This window comes from Vidua chalybeata, chromosome Z, assembly GCF_026979565.1.
Source record: "Vidua chalybeata isolate OUT-0048 chromosome Z, bVidCha1 merged haplotype, whole genome shotgun sequence".
Lineage (NCBI taxonomy): Eukaryota > Metazoa > Chordata > Aves > Passeriformes > Viduidae > Vidua > Vidua chalybeata.
In genome coordinates, this window is record NC_071570.1 from 53,787,322 (window position 1) to 53,806,865 (window position 19,544).

The following is a 19,544-nucleotide window of genomic DNA, read 5'->3' on the forward strand; positions in this document are numbered from 1 at the left end:
GCAGAGAGTTTATACTTAAAAAGAAAGGACAAAAAAGGTAGTGATGTAATAAGGATCTTTAACATTTTGGGAAACTTCTGCCTAGGAAAGAGGGTGATTTGTTGAACACCATCATACAAAAAAATTCCATCAGGCAAGCTATACTACTGCAGGGGAGGGGGACCATCTCGGGAATCTGTGGAAACTCTCATGTGGGGAATGGTTAAGGACATGTTAGGTTACTTTATGTCAGGACATAGTTACCAGTGACCTACTTACACCATGGCTGAGACCCTTCTGCATCAATTATTCTGGTATTTGTCTCTTTATTATGAAGGAATTATTTACTGAGCTAATAATGGAAAAAAATATCTCCTATGCATTGCATAAAAGAAAGTAGAAAAAAATCAAAGATACTCTTGCTGATATACTTGTCAGTAGAGAGCCTTTCCAAAGCTGAATAGTTGCATTGCTTAGTAGGAGATCCAGATATTCAGATACCCGAGAAACTGCTTTAGAGGGCTACAGCCCCATCTAGACAATTGCCTTGGTTTGAAAGACAGTTGTGTCTGCTAAGGAAGGCATTTTCCTTAAAAGGGAAAATGCAAACCCCTTCTCTGCAAATTATTTTAATTTTGAAACTTTAATTTTGAAACCACAGTTCGCTTTTTAAGAGGCTCTCAGGCAAAGATATGGCAATAGGAATAACAGTTCATTACTAGTGTGTGCAATAAAGCAAACAAAACCAACACTGGCATTAACACCAAACAGAACCAGGCACTCGGTCCCAGCCGTCTCAGCCACGGCACTTTTCCCTCTGGTGCAGTTCCGGGCACAGCCAGCAGGGGCGCTGCTGCTCCCGGTGGGCGGGGCAGGTGCGGTGACTCCCCCGCGGCTGCAGGGGGCGCTGTGGCGTGGGCTCGGGGAGCACGCGGTGATGGCGGCTCGGCCGAGACAGGAAGAGATGGAGGAGAGGCTTTGCTTCACCAACCCTGGGGAAGCCGATCCTGGTGCTGAGCAGGACTTGGGAGCACCAAGCTGGGCAGGCAGGAGTCTCGGCAGGCAGGGGGTGCGGGGAAAGCTTGGCACAGTGCTTAAGTGCAGCACTCTTTCAGGAAGAGAAAAGGTGTGTAATCTTTTGGGTTGGCACATGTACTCACACAAGCAACCTCCGACCACCTGCTTATCCAGCAGTCAAGAAAATAGACTTAATGCCCAGTGCAGAATTCCATTTTAGTTGTTCCTGCGATGGTGGCACAAAGCTGAGTGCTTCTGGCATTTCTAAAGAGATTAGAATTGAAAGTCTGAAGCGTGTTTGGTAGATGTGATAACCAATTGCAGATAGAAACCTCTTTTTGTGTACATAGGCCCGATCGTCAGCACTGCCAAGTGAACATGTGTGCTTTTTCCTCAGTTTTATTTTACTACATGTTTTAGGTTTTTGCTTGCTGGCTAGCCTCTGAAATCTCTTATTTATATGAACTAGTAGGGCACAGCAGATTTTTACTACTGTAAGATGTATGCCTAATGTATATATCCTGCCTAGTACCCAATGCATACCTACTGCATGCATCCTACAATTTGTTCTTGCACTTTGCAGGAGTTGCCCTAGCACCAGTGCAACAAAAGCACACACGGTGCAGGGGTGGAAATCCTGCATCTCCTGTCTCACCTAGATGGCCAGACCATGACTGCCCAGCTCTGCCAGTCACACAGATCATAGATTCACCCGTCCCACTTCTGCATGGGGAACCCGGGTAAGCAAAGACTCGACAGCTCTTTGGCAATCCAACAGCGACTTGGCCTTTGCTGTCTTCGCTCTGAGAACCTGCTGGCAAAACATTTTTCCTCTATTTCTCAGCTCTTGAAGAGGCTGCAGGACTCCAGGTGCTTCCTACGGGGCTGCGGATCTCCCCGGGCGTCCAGCCAAGGCAACCAGTGAGCGCACAGGTGAGACTTGGCAAGCCAGCGCCTCTGCTGCCGCTGGCTAGCACCCTGCAGCTGCTTTGCGGGCGCAGCCTCTGGGGTGCCCCGGCTGTATCCCTGGGAGGTGGGGGCACCTATTTCCCGGTGACAGAGCAGCGCTCCGCGTTCCCAGGCCGGGAGCGGCGGCTCCGCGCTGTCCCCGCGGCCGCGGAGCTCCGCGGGCCCCGTTGCGCCGGCTCGGGGCACTGCTGCCATCTGCTGGCAGCGCCGCGCCACAGCGGCGGCGGGGCCGGCTGCTTTGGAGTCAGTTCATTTATTTTGTTTGGTTTGTTTGTTTATGTTTTGGATGGTGTTTGTTGCTTGGGGGTTACGTTGGTTTGGTTTGGTTTGGTTTGTTTGCTGTTGTGGTTTGGGTGGTGGGAGTTTTTTGGGCACGGAGGGGGGTTGAGTGAATAGATATACGGCTGCCACTCCTTGCTGCTAGACAGGAATTCCTGCTACGCTCACAGACCTGCTACTGGGCGTTCCTTGTCTTTGGCTGGGTCCCTTGAATCACGGTTTGGAACATCTGGCTCTGGTTATGGTAGAATTTCATTTTGGGTGCTCCTCAGCAAGAGCTGTTTGGGGCCACAAGCTTTGTTCATGTGACTCCTTCCAAGGTCACTGGAAGGGCCACATTCCTAAAACCCCACATCTCATCCAAATGGATGGCCAAACACATTGAAGTTGAAGCAAATATCTTCTGCTGTAAAGTTTTTAACTGATTGGTAGTGTGGGTGCTTGGGATCAGACATTCTTTGGCACAGACTATTCAGCTAGTCAGTTTTTGACCTTCTAAGAACTTTTTTCTTTTTTTCCTCACTGACATTTAGAAATGTTTTACCTTTATAGCAGTGAATTTATATTTGTCTGCATTGAAATACACCCTAACAGAGAGCTTCCTCTATTCCTACAGCACAAATTAATACATCTATATCTCTACCACCTACAGCAATCCCATAACTCACTTTGAGCAGTGCAGTATATTCATTTCAGCTGTAGGTTTTACATTTAAGCAGGCATCCTGTTTCCTTGCCTTTCATGGCACTCCAAGTAGAGATACATGTTCCTTGGCATTTACAGATTTCTCTTTGTGGCATTATGGTCTGTCATCAGGTCAAGTAGAACAAAGACATAGCTAAACCTCAGCTGCTTATCTGTACAAATCCACAACCTTCCTCTGGATCTCCAGATGACTTTGAGAAGGGGTCACTGGCCCAGTCCAGCAGTGCCCCTCAGCTGCTGGCGAACCATGCCATGGCCAGGACACAAGCAGGGCCCCACTGGTACTGTTGCAGAAGAGTTTCCCATATACTCTTGCCTAATCTTTATCTCATAATTCATTCCAGGCTTCTGCCCCATAGACACTCTGGGGGGGCACCCAGTATTATCTTTCTTGCCCAGCAGGGACCACTGTGCCCCCTATTAACTTCAGTCTGGTAATGAAAATGGCAGTGATGAACCAACCAGGCAAAGGTCTGCAATTTTTGCGTGCAACATGTGGTGGGCAACAACTCTGCCAGTAGCCTAGAAAATGGACTCTGGTCCTCCTTTAGCAGACTTCTCTGCTTGGTTCCCTCAGGAAAAGTGCAGGGCACTAACTTACAAAAATAGGGAAAGGCACTAACTTACAGCTTCTACCTATTTCTTTACAGTATTTAATGAAAATATAATAGTTTTGAAGAATAAGGGACTAAATACTTTACTTCACTAAACATACTGTTTGAGAAGGGTTCTCTCTGGGCTGTACCCACAATAGTTCACAAGAGGTGCTGTGATCACCATGCAGATGGTTTAATGACAACAATTTAATGGAACTAAGCTCATTGCTAAATTATATTAATTGTCAGACCTGGAAGACTGCATATAGCACAGTGTCAGGCTTTTGGGCTGGAGAAATACCTATTTAAAGTAGAACCTGAGTGTTTCAGTAGAAGCAGAGATGATCATGCTGACTGCCATGATTTCAGAGGTTAAAAATCCAGCCACCTGTCATAATTGTGTGTAAAAATTGTCATCCTGTGAAAAGTAAAAAAAATGCAGGTGAGGGAGAAGGGAAACAGCAGAGATTTGGTTTTTTGTTTTTTTTTTTTTAACACAAAGAAACCCAAGACCTAGGTTTTCTTTTTAATAGGATATGCTTTCATCTCTGTTGTTAAGATCTTCACCATTTTGTGACATCCATATGGACATACACTTGCATCTCTCCAGCAGAAAACTAGTTTGGAGTTTAATGAAATGTGTTCTTCTTGTCTTCTTTTGGGGTCTATTCAGGAATTTTTGAAGCCATGAAAGTGGTAAGTGGTAAGGTCTTGAAACTAATACAATCAAGACGGGTTTAAATTACTTTCTCAAAGCTTTTTTTGTTCCATTTGCTTGGCTTTCTTTTTGACAGCCTTGCTGTGTGGAGCATTTTTTGCAAAAGGAAATGAGCGGTCATATTTTGTCAATAGAATACTTTCTTAAGTAAAGACGTAAGTTTTGAAACACAGCTGTGTTTCAAAATGAATAAGATTATCTGGTATTTCACTGTCGAGGCTCAACACTTTCTTCTGTTGAATCCAGCAATGTTTTTTAATAATTAAATGTGAAAAAAATGTAACACAAAACTTAAATAATTGGAAGCATGTTGATATTAACTGTGTCAAATGAGCTACCCAAGGATCAGATCAGAGCTTATTAATGTTTTACCCTTGTAAAACAGGGTTGTTCTTCCTCTTTTACAGTTTGGTAACTTGCAATATTGTAGTCTTAGCACTTTGTTAAGATAGAAAACCCTAGCTGTTAAACAAAGCAAACTAACATTAATTATCCGTTAAGCATTTCTACTGCTATTTATGTCAACATATACAATATTTTGAAAGCATTTAGACTAAATCTTTTTGAAGAAGTGGAAGGGCAGAGATACAAAAATATTCTGGTAATTTAATTACAGAAAAGAGAAGTAGAATTGGCAGGTTCCTGTATGACAAAATTATAACATTACCTAATCTTTCTGCAGTATTAATAATCATATCCTTTATTAATTTTTCAGTATCTTTACTTAAAGCTGTTTTCTTCTGATCTATAACTTGCTTCAGTAAGCCATGGAACAAAGTCCATTTTATAGTTTCAACTTGTTTGGGGCTGAACATCTTAGTCACACATGAAGTAAATGTGTGAATGAAACCTAAACTTGCTTTACTGGGTATATTCAAGCCAGAAAGACAGATATGCTGGGTTAAAGAACATGGTTAAAATCATGTCTGCACTGAAAAGGATAAATATTTATGTCTGCATCAGATATCTACTTCCTTAGTCTCAGTTCATACATCTCAAGATGTAATTTATAGATCACATAGAGTTTTGTCCTTTTTAAAATAAAATATAACTTTGTTTTGAAATTAAAAAAAAAAAAGTAGGTTTTTCCCTTTGTTTTTTTTTTCTCAATACAGCCTGTTTTTCTTTTTGTTATCTTCAACAAAGGAGGGAATCACAGGGAGAAAAAAGTACTGTATCATTTTAAAAAGAACAATCAAGTGTAAAAAAATTCATTTTTTGCTAATTCCACAGCATGAACAAATGGCAACTAAGAAATCAACTTAGTGACTAAGAAATCTTTCTTGTATTGGTAAAGAATATTATTCTCAAATTCCCTAATGATATAAGAACTTCAAGCAGATTTCTCAGTGTAGAAGCTAGCAAAGCCAGACCTAAATTTCTTCTGGCAAAAACATTGCAAATGGGAACAATATTCATGTCAACAGGGAAACACAGTGCAATCATCCACTGAGTCACACTGGGGAAGGGCAAGATTTTAACTTAATTTTCAACAAGTTGGTTTCTGCAAACCTACTTGTTGAGCTCTATTTCAACAGGCCATGTATGGCTTAGCATAAAAGCTGTGGAAAATAAGAATTTGATTTCTCTATTCCTTTGCTTCTCAAAGCCTTTTGATAGTCACTCTCTAGAATACATTTGCATTGTGTTGTGCCATATCAAAGGGAGCAGGGAGACAGTCGCTGGAGCAATGGCTTTGCCACTGGGTTTGCATTTCAGAGGAGAACAATTTCCCAGATTTACTTCAAAGCAGCCAGCCCTTGTGCTTTTGCGTTTCTCATGTGGTCTGTTGAGGACAACCCAGTGCTACCAGCAGCACTGGAAAATACACTAAAGCCTCCCTTTGGTCCCAAGTCAAACAGCAGTTTACACAGCTCTAAATCTTTTGCGTCTCCCTTGAGAAGTCAGTGGGTACTTGTGAGATTGCAGACTGTACAAAGCAAAGCACACACTGAGTACATGAAGCAGAACAAAGAAGGGTCAGCCTGTCTCCCAGGAAAAACTGCCGATGGTTGCTGTGAAAACAGATAGCTCATCTCTCCTAATTATTTTTGTTTCTGCTTATCTATCAGTATGTTTTGACTATGCATTCTTAAAAATATTTCAACATTTCTTCCTTGCTGCGTTCCAGGAAGAATGTGTGTTCCAGGCTCACCAGTATACACAATTGGCTTTATTTAGCCCAGGCAGGCATGTCCTGGAGTAGAAGATCACACCAGGGCACCCTGGGGACTTTTCATTTAAAAAAACTGGCAAAACCTCAGTGCTAGCACCAACAGAGGGATCCCAGACCCCTGAGCAAGGAGAGCTGAAATCTGAGGGACAGTGGCCATCCCCCGGCATGGACAATAGCAGAGCACAAGTGTAGCAGCCTGAACTGCTGCTAGTTAAGTTCAGGGTGAAGAAGCAGAAAGGGCCTTTGCATGGTATCCACAGATGTTTGATTCAGCCGCCTGGTGAGATGTTCAGAGTTCCCCCAGCACACATATGTCTCAGCTCCAACCCCCCTGTCCGGAGGGTCGGGGAGTGAACCTGGTCTCAGGGCAGTACAAAGATGAGGGTCAATCAGGGAATAGGGAGGGAGTGGCTCAGGGACATAGGAACAGACAGGAACAGGGAAAGGAGCAAATGCAGTCTAACAGCTTTTTGAGGGAAGCTTCTTGTGTCTCCCTAAACCAGGGAAATGCCCCCCAGGGTCTCTATACACAAGGAACCAGGATAAGAGGCCAGGGCATCGGCTCACTGTGCTCCAAAACCAGCATCCGAGACCCAGCAAAAAACATGGAAGGGCCCCATGGAAAGGCTCAACAAGATAATGTGTCCTGTTGTACTCACTGCTCTCACAGCAAGTCACAAAAGGGATGCTGGAAGATAAACTCATACTCGGATACTCTTGAATGCATTTACGCCACGAATCTGTATTCTGTGTGTTACTGCTCCTTGATTTGGAGCAGTAAGGCACTATTGTGGGTGCTGTGCCTGCCAGGTGCACAGGTGCCTGGCTAGTGCATGGGGAACTGGATGGGGCTTAGAGCTGGCCAGTCTGTCTCCATGCAGCCTCATAAAATACAAACTGCATAAAGTAGGGGAGAAAAATCATAAATCTAAGTTTGCAAGGGATTTGTAGCATTTGGGCAACAAACAGAATTTACATAGAAAAATCTTGCTTTTCTCTCTAATGTCTTGGAAGTACATTTCTCATCCTTTTTTATGTCTAGAAAAAATGAAATGCTCTGAAATAAAATTAAAATAGTACAAACCTGGTACTGTGATTTTTTTTCTCATAATAAGTCCCAGCCTTATCCTTCTTCATCCTTATTTTTCTGTTTCAATAGCTCTCTAAAATGATCTCTATTGTAATTTTAAAAAAGGTAAATCAACACTTTGGGTTACATTTACTTTGTTCCTGTTTCTCTGTGAAGCAGGAAGAAGTCACAATAAAACCAGTGTGAATGAATTCACACCTGCATAAATACCCTGGAGTATCAGGGCACCTGATTTATGGCATCTTCTAAATAGGGAAAGAAGGGACAAATTCAGCTCAAGTTTGGAGTGCCTGTGGAAAACTTGTTTCCTTTGCTAGTTAGCTCCCGGGCAGTCCACAAAGAAAGCTTCTTCCAGAGCCTGAATGGGCATCCTGTGGACATGGCCACAGAGAATTTCTGCCAGGTTAGAGATACAGGAATTGGGCTTGAAAGGTGCTCCCTAACATCATTCCCAACTCTAGAGTCTTATTACTCCCAAGAAATGGCAGGGAGGGAGCTGAAAGTGTCTGTGTTGACTACAGGTTTGGTGAGGAAAAAAGTGAGAAAAAGTAATCCTGTCAGCTCCACTGGGGTACAATGTTACACCTTCACATCTTCTTTTGGCTTAATGTTCACAGGTAGAGGGGATGAACTGACCCAGGTCCTTCTGTCTCAAGTAAACCGTGCCTTCACCCTGTTCACTCCCAGGTGAGGAAAGAAAAGGACCATCCTCTGTCATCTTGATAATCTAAATACCTGGCTGCAGTGAGCACACTTAGCTCAGCAATATGCACAGTTCTGAGTAAGATGGGCCTAAGAACAATTATCAGAATTATTTGAATAAGTCCCTTTGTCTTCTGACTTTCCTAAAAATGTCGTGAGTAGTCAAGTAACTTTCCAGAAAAAATAAATACATGCAATTAAGCACAAATATAAGCACATTTACCCAAGATATATATAGAGGTAAGTTCTATGAGAAATTAAAGTAGCTTTTCCTAGCCAAGTACTTAGTTCAAATCCCTGCAGTTCTGTTATGAAATTACTTTTCAAATGAATTCTCATTTTTCATTTTTCATTTATTGCTTACCTTGGTTTTGAAGGAGTATTTATGAGATTATTTCTCAAGCTTTTTTCTTCCTCCAGTTTAGTTATGGTGTTTCTGTGGCATGCTATATAGCAAAGCATGATGACTCACTTAAATTAGATTGCTATAAATACTACCCTTAAAAGTTATACCGCAGTTCTCTTTTTAAGAAAAGATGATACATATGGAGACAATGTTTTGTTGGAGGTGGACATCTTTTAAACCAACTAACACAGACAGTCTAAATATAATCTTTTTATTCAAGTTCAGACAGAAGCAAAGCCACTTGCACATTATACCATATAGGAAGAAACTGAATGTTCCCCTGTTTTAGCCCACCAGGTTGCAGTGACTTACCAACCCCAGAAACAGTTCTGGACAATATGCCAAGCTGTTCTGTGGGTTGTCCATGTTTAGCAGCACTGGTGGGAGCCTCCTCTGCCTGCCTGATTCCCTTCCCTGCTCAACCACCCATGCAGAATGGTCACTCACAGAGTCCAAGGAAAAAAATAATTATTTTTCCTGTCTTCTGAAAATACTTGTCCTTTCTTTCTAATTTTTTTTTTTCATACTAAGTTGAAAGTTTTCTGTTCTACCTAGGGCACTTTCTCTCCACCTTCATGTAGTTTAAATATAGCTCTGTATTTTTTTTTCTTTCTTTTCTTCATCAGTCAGAGTGAACAGAGGAGCAGAGTACTGCTGCTTTAGTTGTTTTCAAGACTGAGAAAAGAGCAGGAAACCAGCTATGATAGAGCAAAAGAGAGAGAGGAAGAGAGGAAGAATTTAACAAACAGACAGGTAAAAAAGTAATTTTTGAGGGAAGTATCTTTTATAGTGTTTAAGCCCCTACTTCTCCCATGCAAATGTCTTATGGAAGACAGGAGGAATAAAAGGGTTAAGAACAAGGACTAAGCCTCAAACTAGGCAGGCTTGCTAAAACAAATGGATCCTTTCAGGCTAACTTGGATTTTCTCAGTGCAATGTTTATAGTTAGGCAGTAAATACATAAAAAGTCTTACTATTCTGCCAAGGAGCTAGAAATATCCTTCAGGCTGAATCAAAGCCACTTCTTTCTAATTTGAGACTCCAGTGCAAACTGAAATTCTCTCTAACACAGATACACCATTTGTTTTTGTGAACCTCAAAATAGGCTTTCAGATACTTGGTTCTGAGCAGGAACTGAGCCAAAGACCATGAACCATCTCAGGTTTCCCCTGATGGCAAACACTCTGGAAAGCACCAGACAGCTCTGCATTCATATGCTGGTGGGGTACTCAAAATATTCTTCACATCCCTTTTCAAGTGCTTCCTCAGACACCCTTCTGTCTGTTTTACTACATTTCAGTCAAAAAACAAACCTATCATTTATACCTTTGAACAACATATTGGAGAATGGCAGTCAAATCAAAAGCAGCTCTCTGTTAAGGGGCACTGCAGGCCCCATCTGCCAGTCTGATGGAGAGGCAGAAGATCTGTGCTGCCTACTAGGGCTTAGATCCATGATGTTGCCAAGAGAGCAGCCCAACTTGGCAAGTAGCTGCTACTACTATTTCATGTGGGTGCAAATGACACTGCAAGCTAAAAATTAGGCAGGATCAAGGAAGACTGTAAAGTCCTGGTGAGGCAGGTGGAAAATACCAGTGCCCAAGTCCTCTTCTCATCTATGCTACCAGTTGGAGAAATAGAGACAGAAGAGAAAGAAGTAGAGAGAAAGAAGTAGAGAAAGAGAAGCAGACCCATTGTACAGATAAAGATCTGGCTTCATGACTGATGCCATCAAGGAGTTTTTGGCTTTTATGACAATGGGTTGTACTTTAATGATGTTAACCTATGAGGAAGAAACAGGAACTACCTGTTTAAAAGGGGCAAGAGAATCTTTGGCTGGCCAGTTTGGTGAGATAGACTTTAAATGGAAGGACTGAGGGCAGGGGATATTTTGTGTCTGAAGTGGCAATGCTTCTGCTACTGCTTCCTCCTAGAGAGCTAGTGCAGTGACAGATCTCCCTTGGCTGCCTCTCGAGATGAGAACCATAGGGCTAACCACATCAAGGTGTGTATGGCTTTGGTAAATCCCTTCTAGGGAAGCTGGATGCTGCATCACATCTCTGAAATGCCTGTACACAAATGCACACAACATGAGGAATAAAAAAGAACTAGAAACCTAACCAGGGTGTTGATGTCATTGCTCACATTACTGGAGTGTTATCATGGATGGCTGTGTAATTTATAGAAAGGACAGGTCAGCATGGAGAGGTGATGGCATTGCTCCTTAAGTGAGGGATCACTGGGAATGTATTGAGCTCTTTCCAGGGGCAGATGAACAAGCTGAGAATTTCTGGATAAGAATTAAGGAACAGGCTAACAAGGGTGACACTGTTGTGGGTGGTTGCTGCAGGCCACCTGATCAGGAGAAGGAGTTTGATGAGGCTTTTGTGGACAGCTGGAAACAGCCTCACAGTCACAGACCCTGGTTGTCCTGGGGGACTTCAGCCACCTTGATACTTTTGGAGGGACAACATGACTCTACACACCCAGTCCAGGAAGATGACCATTGACAGTAACTTTTTCATGGAAGTGGAAGAGGACCCAAGACAGAAAAGTGTGTTGCTGGACCTTGTACTAACAAATCAGGAGGGACTGGTCAAAGATAAGAAGGCTGGGAACAGTTTTGGCTATAGTTACCATGAGATGGTGGAACTCAGGATCCTTCATGGAGGAAGCAAAGCACTAAGGACTAGAACCCTGAACTCCTAGAGATCTAACTTCAGCCTCTTCAAAGAGGAGCATGGGTGAGGGCTGTAGAAGATAAGGGGGTCCAAGATGACTGGTCAATATTCAAGCATCACTTCCTCCAAGCTCAAGACTAGTGTATCCCCATGATAAAAAATTCAAGCAATATTGGTGTTACCAGTATCAAGAACAGGACATGCCCTGGCTTGTCTGGCCCCTGCTGCTGAGCCAAATAGCGACAACTGTGGTGTTTCACCCCAGAGACAATTTTGGCTAGCTGGATGTTGCAGCTGGGCACATGAGGACAAGTCCAGGCAAGCCAGAGCTCAGGTGGTGGGATGGAGCTTCTTCTCGCAGAGGGTCCGCTCCTCAGGTTTTCTGCTGTCAGAGAAGCCTTTAAGGCGATGGTGAAGGAAAGGAGTCAGTTCTGATGGAGGGTTTAATCCAGAGCTTTTATTCTGGCCCACAGGCCTCTGAATGTAGCAACAGCTCCAAGCAGAACTCCCCTGCAGGCCTCTGAATCCAGTCAGAGCTCCAACAGAACTCTCTTGACCATGTGGTTGCTCTCCATTTTACCTGGGGGAGGGGAGGAGGGACGGGATAGGGAACCCACCAACCAGGTATGGGAGAGGAGGTCTCAGGGGACAAAGGACACCTGGATGGCCCAATGCCCCCCCGGGGGTGGAGGGCATGTTTTGAATCTGCCCAATCACTCGACACCCTTTCTGGAATGCCAGGAGTGACAGACAGTGCTCAGCAGGGGTCAGGGTGGGGAAAGGAGGAGTGATTGACACACCTGGGAGGACATCTTCAGGAGAAGGAACCAGGCTGGGGGTAAACCATGCAGGCACACCTCAACAAAGCAAAGTGGGCAGTAGACCTGAATTGATGAGCAAGAAGCTTCTAGTTGATCTCAAACAGAAGAAAGCAATTTATGGGATGCAGAAAAAGGGACAGGCCACATGGGAGAACTATAGGAACATCATTAGAGTATGCAGGGATGCAAAAAGATCCACTTGAAATTGAATCTGACAAGGGATATCAAGGACAACAAGAAGGGCTTCTGCAAATACATCAGCAGCAAAAGGAACATTATGGGAAAATGTGGGGCCGCTGCTGAACCAGATGGGTGTCCTAGTGACAGAAGACACAGGGAAGGAAGAATTACTGCATGCCTTCTTTGCCTCCATCTTTACTGCTGAGGCTGGTTCTCAGGAATCCCAGACCTCAGGGTTAAGAGAGGAATGCTGGAAAAAGGAAGATTTCCCCAAGGTCAGAGAGGGTTGGGAGCTGGCAGATACTGCTGTTAAGACACTCTCCATCATCTTTGAAAAATTATGGAGAACAGGAGTGGTTCCTAATAAGTGGAGAAAGATGAAAGTTACCCCATCTTCCAAAAAGGTGTACACAGGAAACTACCAGCCAGTCAGCTTCACCTCCCTCCCTGAAAAGGTGATGGAACAGATCTTTCTAGAAGTCATCACCAAGCATGTAAAAAAAATGGTGATCAAGAGTAGTCAGTTTGGATATACCAAGGGGAAATCATGCTTGACCAGTCTTATGGCCTTCTGTGATGGCATGGCAGGATGAGTTGGTGAGAGGAGCCATGGATTTTGTCTACTTGGCTTCAGGGCTTTTGACACTGTCTCCTATAACATGCTTGTAGGTAAGCTCAGGAAATGTGCATGAGGGGAATGGACAGTGAAGCTGATCAAGAACTGGCTGAATGTCAGAGCTCAGAGGGTCAGCAGAGCATAATCCAGCTGGAGAGCTGGAGACCTGTGGTCTGTAGTATTCCCCAGGGATCAGTACTGGATCCAGCCTTGTTCAACTTGTTTATCAATGATCTGGACAAAGGTGTGTGATGCACCCTCAACAAGTTTGCTGATGATATGAAACTGGGGCTGATGTATTAGAAGGCTGTGCTGCCATTCAGTGAGTCCGTGGTAGGCTGGAGAGTTGGGTGGAGAGAAACCTAGTGAGGTTCAGAAAGGGTAAGTGTACTACAACGGAGGGGGGGAATAACCCCAAGTACCAGTACAGGTTGGGGACTGACCTACTGGAGAGCAGCTCTGTGGAGAAACACCTGGGAGTCTTCGTGAATGACAAGCTGACCGTGAGCCAGCAGTGCCCTTGTGGTCTGGAGGGCTAATGGGATCCTACATCAGGAAGAGCACTGCCAGCAGGTCAACAGGGAGGTGATCCTGCCCCTCTACTCAGCCCTAGTTAGGCCACATCTGTCCAGTTTCTTAGTACAAGAACAACAAGGAGCTAGTGGAGGGCGTTCAGCAGGGGCCACAAAGATGATTAAGGGTCTGGAGTGTTATGAACAGTTTCCAGGTGTTCCCCAGAGACGCGGGCAGGGCTTTCCTAGCTCCCATGGCAACACTAAAAGAAAACTACTAACTCTAGCTAAGTACCGATATTGAAATGCTAATTAGCTAAGTGCTCTGTTTGTTTTCTCTAAACTACCTGGCCTCCCACCCCTCCACGCTGCCATTCTGGGACTAACATGCAAATAAAAACCCCTTAGGATCATGGGAGTATTTTTAGGAGATAAAAATGAATATAAATCAAAAACTGAACACAATAGAGGAGTCTAGACAAATGCCCTAGCTGAGGAAGAGGGAAACACATCCCCTGACTGGCTTTTAACCGTCGCCATCACCTAAGAAAGAACAGACTATATTAGGCTCTGAGAAGCCAGGAGATAGAGACAGAGAGCCCTGGTGCTGCCACCACGGAAGGAGTGGGGACAGCTGTTGTTCTGGACTTCAGCAACAGACTCTGCACACCACGCCTCCTCATCCTCGGGCCGCCGGTGTGCCACAAGGAAAGGAGAAAGGACAGCTGCTGCTCGGGACTTCAGTGACCGACTCTGCACGCCGCCTTCCTTTCGGCTGCCTGGGAAAGCTACGACCGCGGGGGCGAGCTCTGCGTCGAGCCCCCTGCCCAGCTGATCTTTTTAATAAAGAGCTGAACATTAATAAAGGCATTAGCCCTGTTCATTTCATGGAGCATATCTCTCACAAGGAGAGACTGCAGGAGCTGAGCCTGCTTAGTCCAGAGCAGAGAAGACTGAGAGGGGACCTCATAAATACAAACATCTCAGATGTTGGAGCCAAAAGGATGGTGCCAGACTCTTCTCAGTGGTGCTCAGTGACAGGACAAGGAATAATGGCCATAAAATCAAATACAAGAAGTTCCATGTAAACATGAGGAAGAACTTTTAAATGAGACTGGGAAAGCACTGGAACAGGCTGCCCAGGAAGGTTGTGGAGTCTCCATCACTGCAGACATTCAAAACCCACCTGGTAGTGCTCCTGTTCTCCCTGGTTCTGGGTGAATGTCCTGGTTCCACTCAGGGCAGAGTTAACTTTTGCAGCAGCCATGAGGGGCACAGCCAGATTATTCTATACCAGCACACACCCTGCACAGTGGGGACAGAGCTGTGTGGGGTTTTTCACCAAGGGGTGCGGGGTGTGCCCTCACATGGCACCAGGTTCCATATGCTGAGCAATCCCATGTAAATGATTCACTTGTCTTGTACACTCTGTTATTAGTATTGCTGTTGTTGCTGTTAATTTTCCTATTTGTTTTTTTCTAGTAAATCCTCCTTATCTCAACCCATGATCTTTACCTCTTTGTCACTCCAATTCTCCTCTCCATCCTGCCACAGTGTGGAAGGAAGGGAGAAAGCAGCACATGTATGGGCTGTTTCCATGGGAACACTTAACTGAGGAACACCATTCCTGAACCATGACAGTGAACCTACCTTGGCAGGGATGTTGGACTAGATGATCTCCAGAGGCCCCTTTGCACCTTACCTGTTCTGTGATTCTGTGAAAATTCAGCAGAATACTGCTCTTGGTTTCAATACTTCTGCTTTCTCAGAGTGTCAGTCTGCCTCTTCTAGAGCATACACATCCACATACTGGCTGCTTTAACTGCACTGGCACAGCTCACAGGGAAATTCCCTGTGGATACAGCCTCTCTTGCTTCCACGTGCACACACAGCTGCCTGAAGGCAGCAAGCACTGGAAGCTGGAACTTTAAAACACCCTGCAAACAACAGCATCAACTAATGTAAACACTGATTGAAACAAAGGAATGCAGATTTAAGCAGTGGCACCAATTTTCAGAACTGAAAAGCCAGGCAGGTCCACTCAACCTGAGGTCTTTTGGCAGAGCTATTCAGGTTGGAGAGCTAAGCAGCATCTGCTTCCTGTGCTAGGGAATGGGTAGGTTCCTTTGAAAATGCCCAAGAGCCAATTGGATGCACATTTTCCTTCACTGACTAGGAAGAGAGGCTCAGGCAGTCAAGTTCCTAACATCAGCATCTTAAGTGAAAGCCCGGCAGTCAGTCCAAATTATTCTTTTGTCCTTCTAAAATCAGAGATATTGGTATATAAGCACACTTGAGAACCAAAGCAGTGCTTTCTACCCACAAGTCACCTATTGTCAAGTTTTGTAGGAAAAATGATTTCAACCAGGACACTTAGGAGCTGGGATGTAATAATTTGAATGACTGAGAAACTGTATTTCAGCTTTTATTACAAAAAACCCAAGACATCACTTTACATTTCAGAATATTTTCAAACAAGGCCTTTCTGTTAAAGCTTTAGGTATCTAAAAAGTGTCTACTTGATTCACATCTGTATGAAGCTTTGCAAGTCACACCATAGTCACCAAACAGCTATATTGCACAAAGATCCACACAATACCACACCATTTTTAGCTTAGTCTACATTGTAAAGTGCTGTTTCTTAGGGAGAAACTTGAAAAAATAATTATCTGGATAGGCAAGTACTGCTGAACTGTATTTCTCAAAGTTGATACTTCCATGGTAGTGGAAAAAATATCACAGCATATTGTCAGTGCCTCTTGACAGTGTGTTTTTTATTAAATAAGATGGACTAAGCACTAAAGAGTACTGTCTGGAATGCATACTAAGTATTCAAGTAACACCAAAAGCCAAATCAATTTTTAAATTCAGAATGAGATAAATACAAACAGATATATCAAAAGGTAGATAAATGTTTAAAGTAGCATAATTTATTTTATTATTTATTATTACTTCAGTAGAGTAAGTAATTGCATAGCATAACACATGTTGAATTAATTTGAAAATCTAGTAGAAAAAGCCCCTAAATTTTTAATTTCTTACTTCTACAGTCTCAAACTAATAATCTTTTTTAGATCATTGAGTCTGAGACACTGTCTTCATATCTGCAATAGAGTGTTCCATTTACAAATATTTCCAGAAAGTAACAAAAGGTCTGGTGATACAAATCCAGATGCTTATAAAAAATCTAAATGTGGAAATGTGGAGTGCTAACCATGACATAAAGCCTCTAATTTACACCAGGCTCTGAAACAGAGGAATAAAAAATGAAACATTCGTCTATGGAAGGGGATTTGGTCTGGAAAAGAAAGTTCAGCCCTACAACCTGTTACAGGTCTAAGCCAATTATTGGTTTGGTTGATGAACTGACCATTGCCAGTTATACAAGGGGAGAAGTCACAGCTACTGAAGTGAGAATCCTTTCTCCTGGCTCTCTCTGACTGCTGCACTCACATGTAAGATCCTGACTCACATACTCAACAGGGTAGACTAATGTAAGAGTTTTCAGTGCTTGACTTTTGGTTTAATAAATACTGGAGAGGGAAAAGAAGTAGGAGGAACAAAAAATCTTAACAGCAGAGAGATCTTCTGAGTCTCACTACAACTTAGTTTGCTCCAAGACCTGGAAAAGCAAACAAACAAAAACATGGGCATGTTTGTGTTTCCAGTTAAGCTACTCAGGAACATCCTAGTCTAGCAGTGACTGAAAAGCTGCAGAAGGCCGTCAGATCTTAGTGACTAGGTAAACAAGCATCATCAACATAAACAAATGCAAAATAGCATACCAGGTGGGGAAAACCCTGCATGCACATCTAACCATCAGGACTGCATGAAAAACACTGCAAAAGAAGCTTCATCATGAGCATGGCATTGGATATCAAGCAAATAAAAGGCAATTATGGTTTAGGACTAAAAGAAGAAGGAAAACACAAAACTTTGTCATCCTTCACAGCAACAGAGTGTCTTATGGACAGACTGTTCAGTCAGCCTCAGCAGGCAAGAAGAGAGCAATGGCTTCAATCCAGTAAGAGGGAAGATGAAAGGGAGGGAATGACAGAAATTAAAGACTATAATGATAATCATCTAAACCAGAAGAAATTACTAAAAAGGCTAACTAGTAAGAGACAATTTGTCTTTTCTCCTGCAGGAGAAAATTCCAAAAGGTACCCCATACTTCACACCTGCTGTTGGGACATCAAAGTGTTTCTCATACAACTCACACTGAATCTGTGGAGGGCACTTTCACACAGCCTTATCAAGACAGAAACATTTGCAGGTGAGATCCAGACAAGAAGTTGTGCTTGCTGGGCCTTCCTGGCTGTCATGCTTATGCTGGCATAGACAACCATTTCTGACAGTTTTTTCCAACAGTGGCCACAGTCAGGGGCTTAGGAGAGAAGACACTGGGACAGGTGGACTCCAGGTCAGATCAGTACAGCACTTCAGACAGCAAAGCCTGCAAAAGTTTTGTATTATGACCTACATTCACTTAACTGTATTGTGATTTACAGGTGCCATTTCACAGCTCTACAGCTATATACATGGACTTAGTAAGCATACTTCACACACATTCATCAAGATACAACTCTATCCCCAAATTATAAAGCATATCCCCAAATTAGAAAGCAACAAGTACTTATTAGAAACATCCTTCACTTTAGATTCTTATTTTTCCACAAGTCAACAGTACATGCACCCTACTTTTTTTTATACATGGGTTTCTATTAAGAGAGGCAGTCCACCTCCATTCCCAGTAACAGATCCTCCTGGAACATAGGTCAAAATTTATGGAAGACAAGAAAGTCTCAGGGACAGCCAGAGGAGTTCACCAAGGGCAAGAACTGCCTGACTCACCTAGTGGTCACCTGTGACCCAGTGACTGCACCAGAGGATAAGGGAAGAGCTAAGAGATACCAAGTACCTGGACTTCTGTAAGGCCTTTGATAAGATCCCTCACAATATTCTTACCTCTAAACTTGAAAGAAAAGGGTTTAAGTGGATGGACTTTTCAGTGAATAACGAATTGGCTGGATAGCTACACCAAAAGAATCACAGTCAACAGCTCAATGTCCAAGCAGAAACCAGTAATGAGCAGTGTCCCTCAAGGGTCTGTACTGGCATCAGTGTTGATGTGCACCTCATGAGGTTCCCCAAGACCGAGCACAAGGTCTTGCACCTGGATCCAGGAAATCTCCACTATCATACAGACTAGGGGATGGAGAGCAGCTCTGCAGAGAAGGACTTGAACATCCTGAGGGACGAAAAATTGGCCATGAATCAGCAATGTGTGCTTGCAGCTCAGAAAGCATCTTGAGCTGCCTGGTGGCCATCAGGGCAGGGGAGATGATTCTCCCACTCTGCTCTACCAAGACCCCACCTGGAATACTGCGTTCGGCTCTGAGAGGTCCCAGTACAGAGTGGTTCCAGAGGAGAGGCACAAAAATTGTCAGAGGGCTGGAACACTTCTCCCGTGAAGACGTTATAAGAGATGGAGTTATTCAGCATGGAGAAGGCTCCTAAAAGACCTTATTATGGCCTTATAATATATAAAAAGTATTTTTTAAAAAGATGGAGAAAGACTTTTTACCAAGGCCTGGAGAGACAGGACAAAGGGCAATGGTTTTAAACTAAAAGATGACAGATTTAGGTTGGATATAAGGAAGAAATTTCTAACAATAAGGCTGATGAGACATTGGAGAAGGTTTCCCAGAGAACCTGTGGATGACCCATCCCTGGAAGTGTTCAAGGTCAGGTTAGATGCAGCTTTGAGCAACCTGGTCTAGTGGAAGATATCCCTGCCCAAGGCAAGGGGAGTTGGAACTACATGGTCTTTAAAGGTACCTTCCAACTCAAGCTTAACTATGATTATATGATTCTGTGAAAAACTACTATGTGATACAGTTTTTAACATCAGAGGAACTGAAATTTGAAGGGAGGACATCCTTTAAGGCAGAAATTAGGTCTCAGAACTTAACCAGTGCATTTTTAACATTCTTACTAAGAAAAATTCAAGCTGCTACTAGATAAAAAAAATTAACCTATAAAAGTAAGTATTAAATACCTGATTTTATTTTTTTAATTCATATATAATTACTCA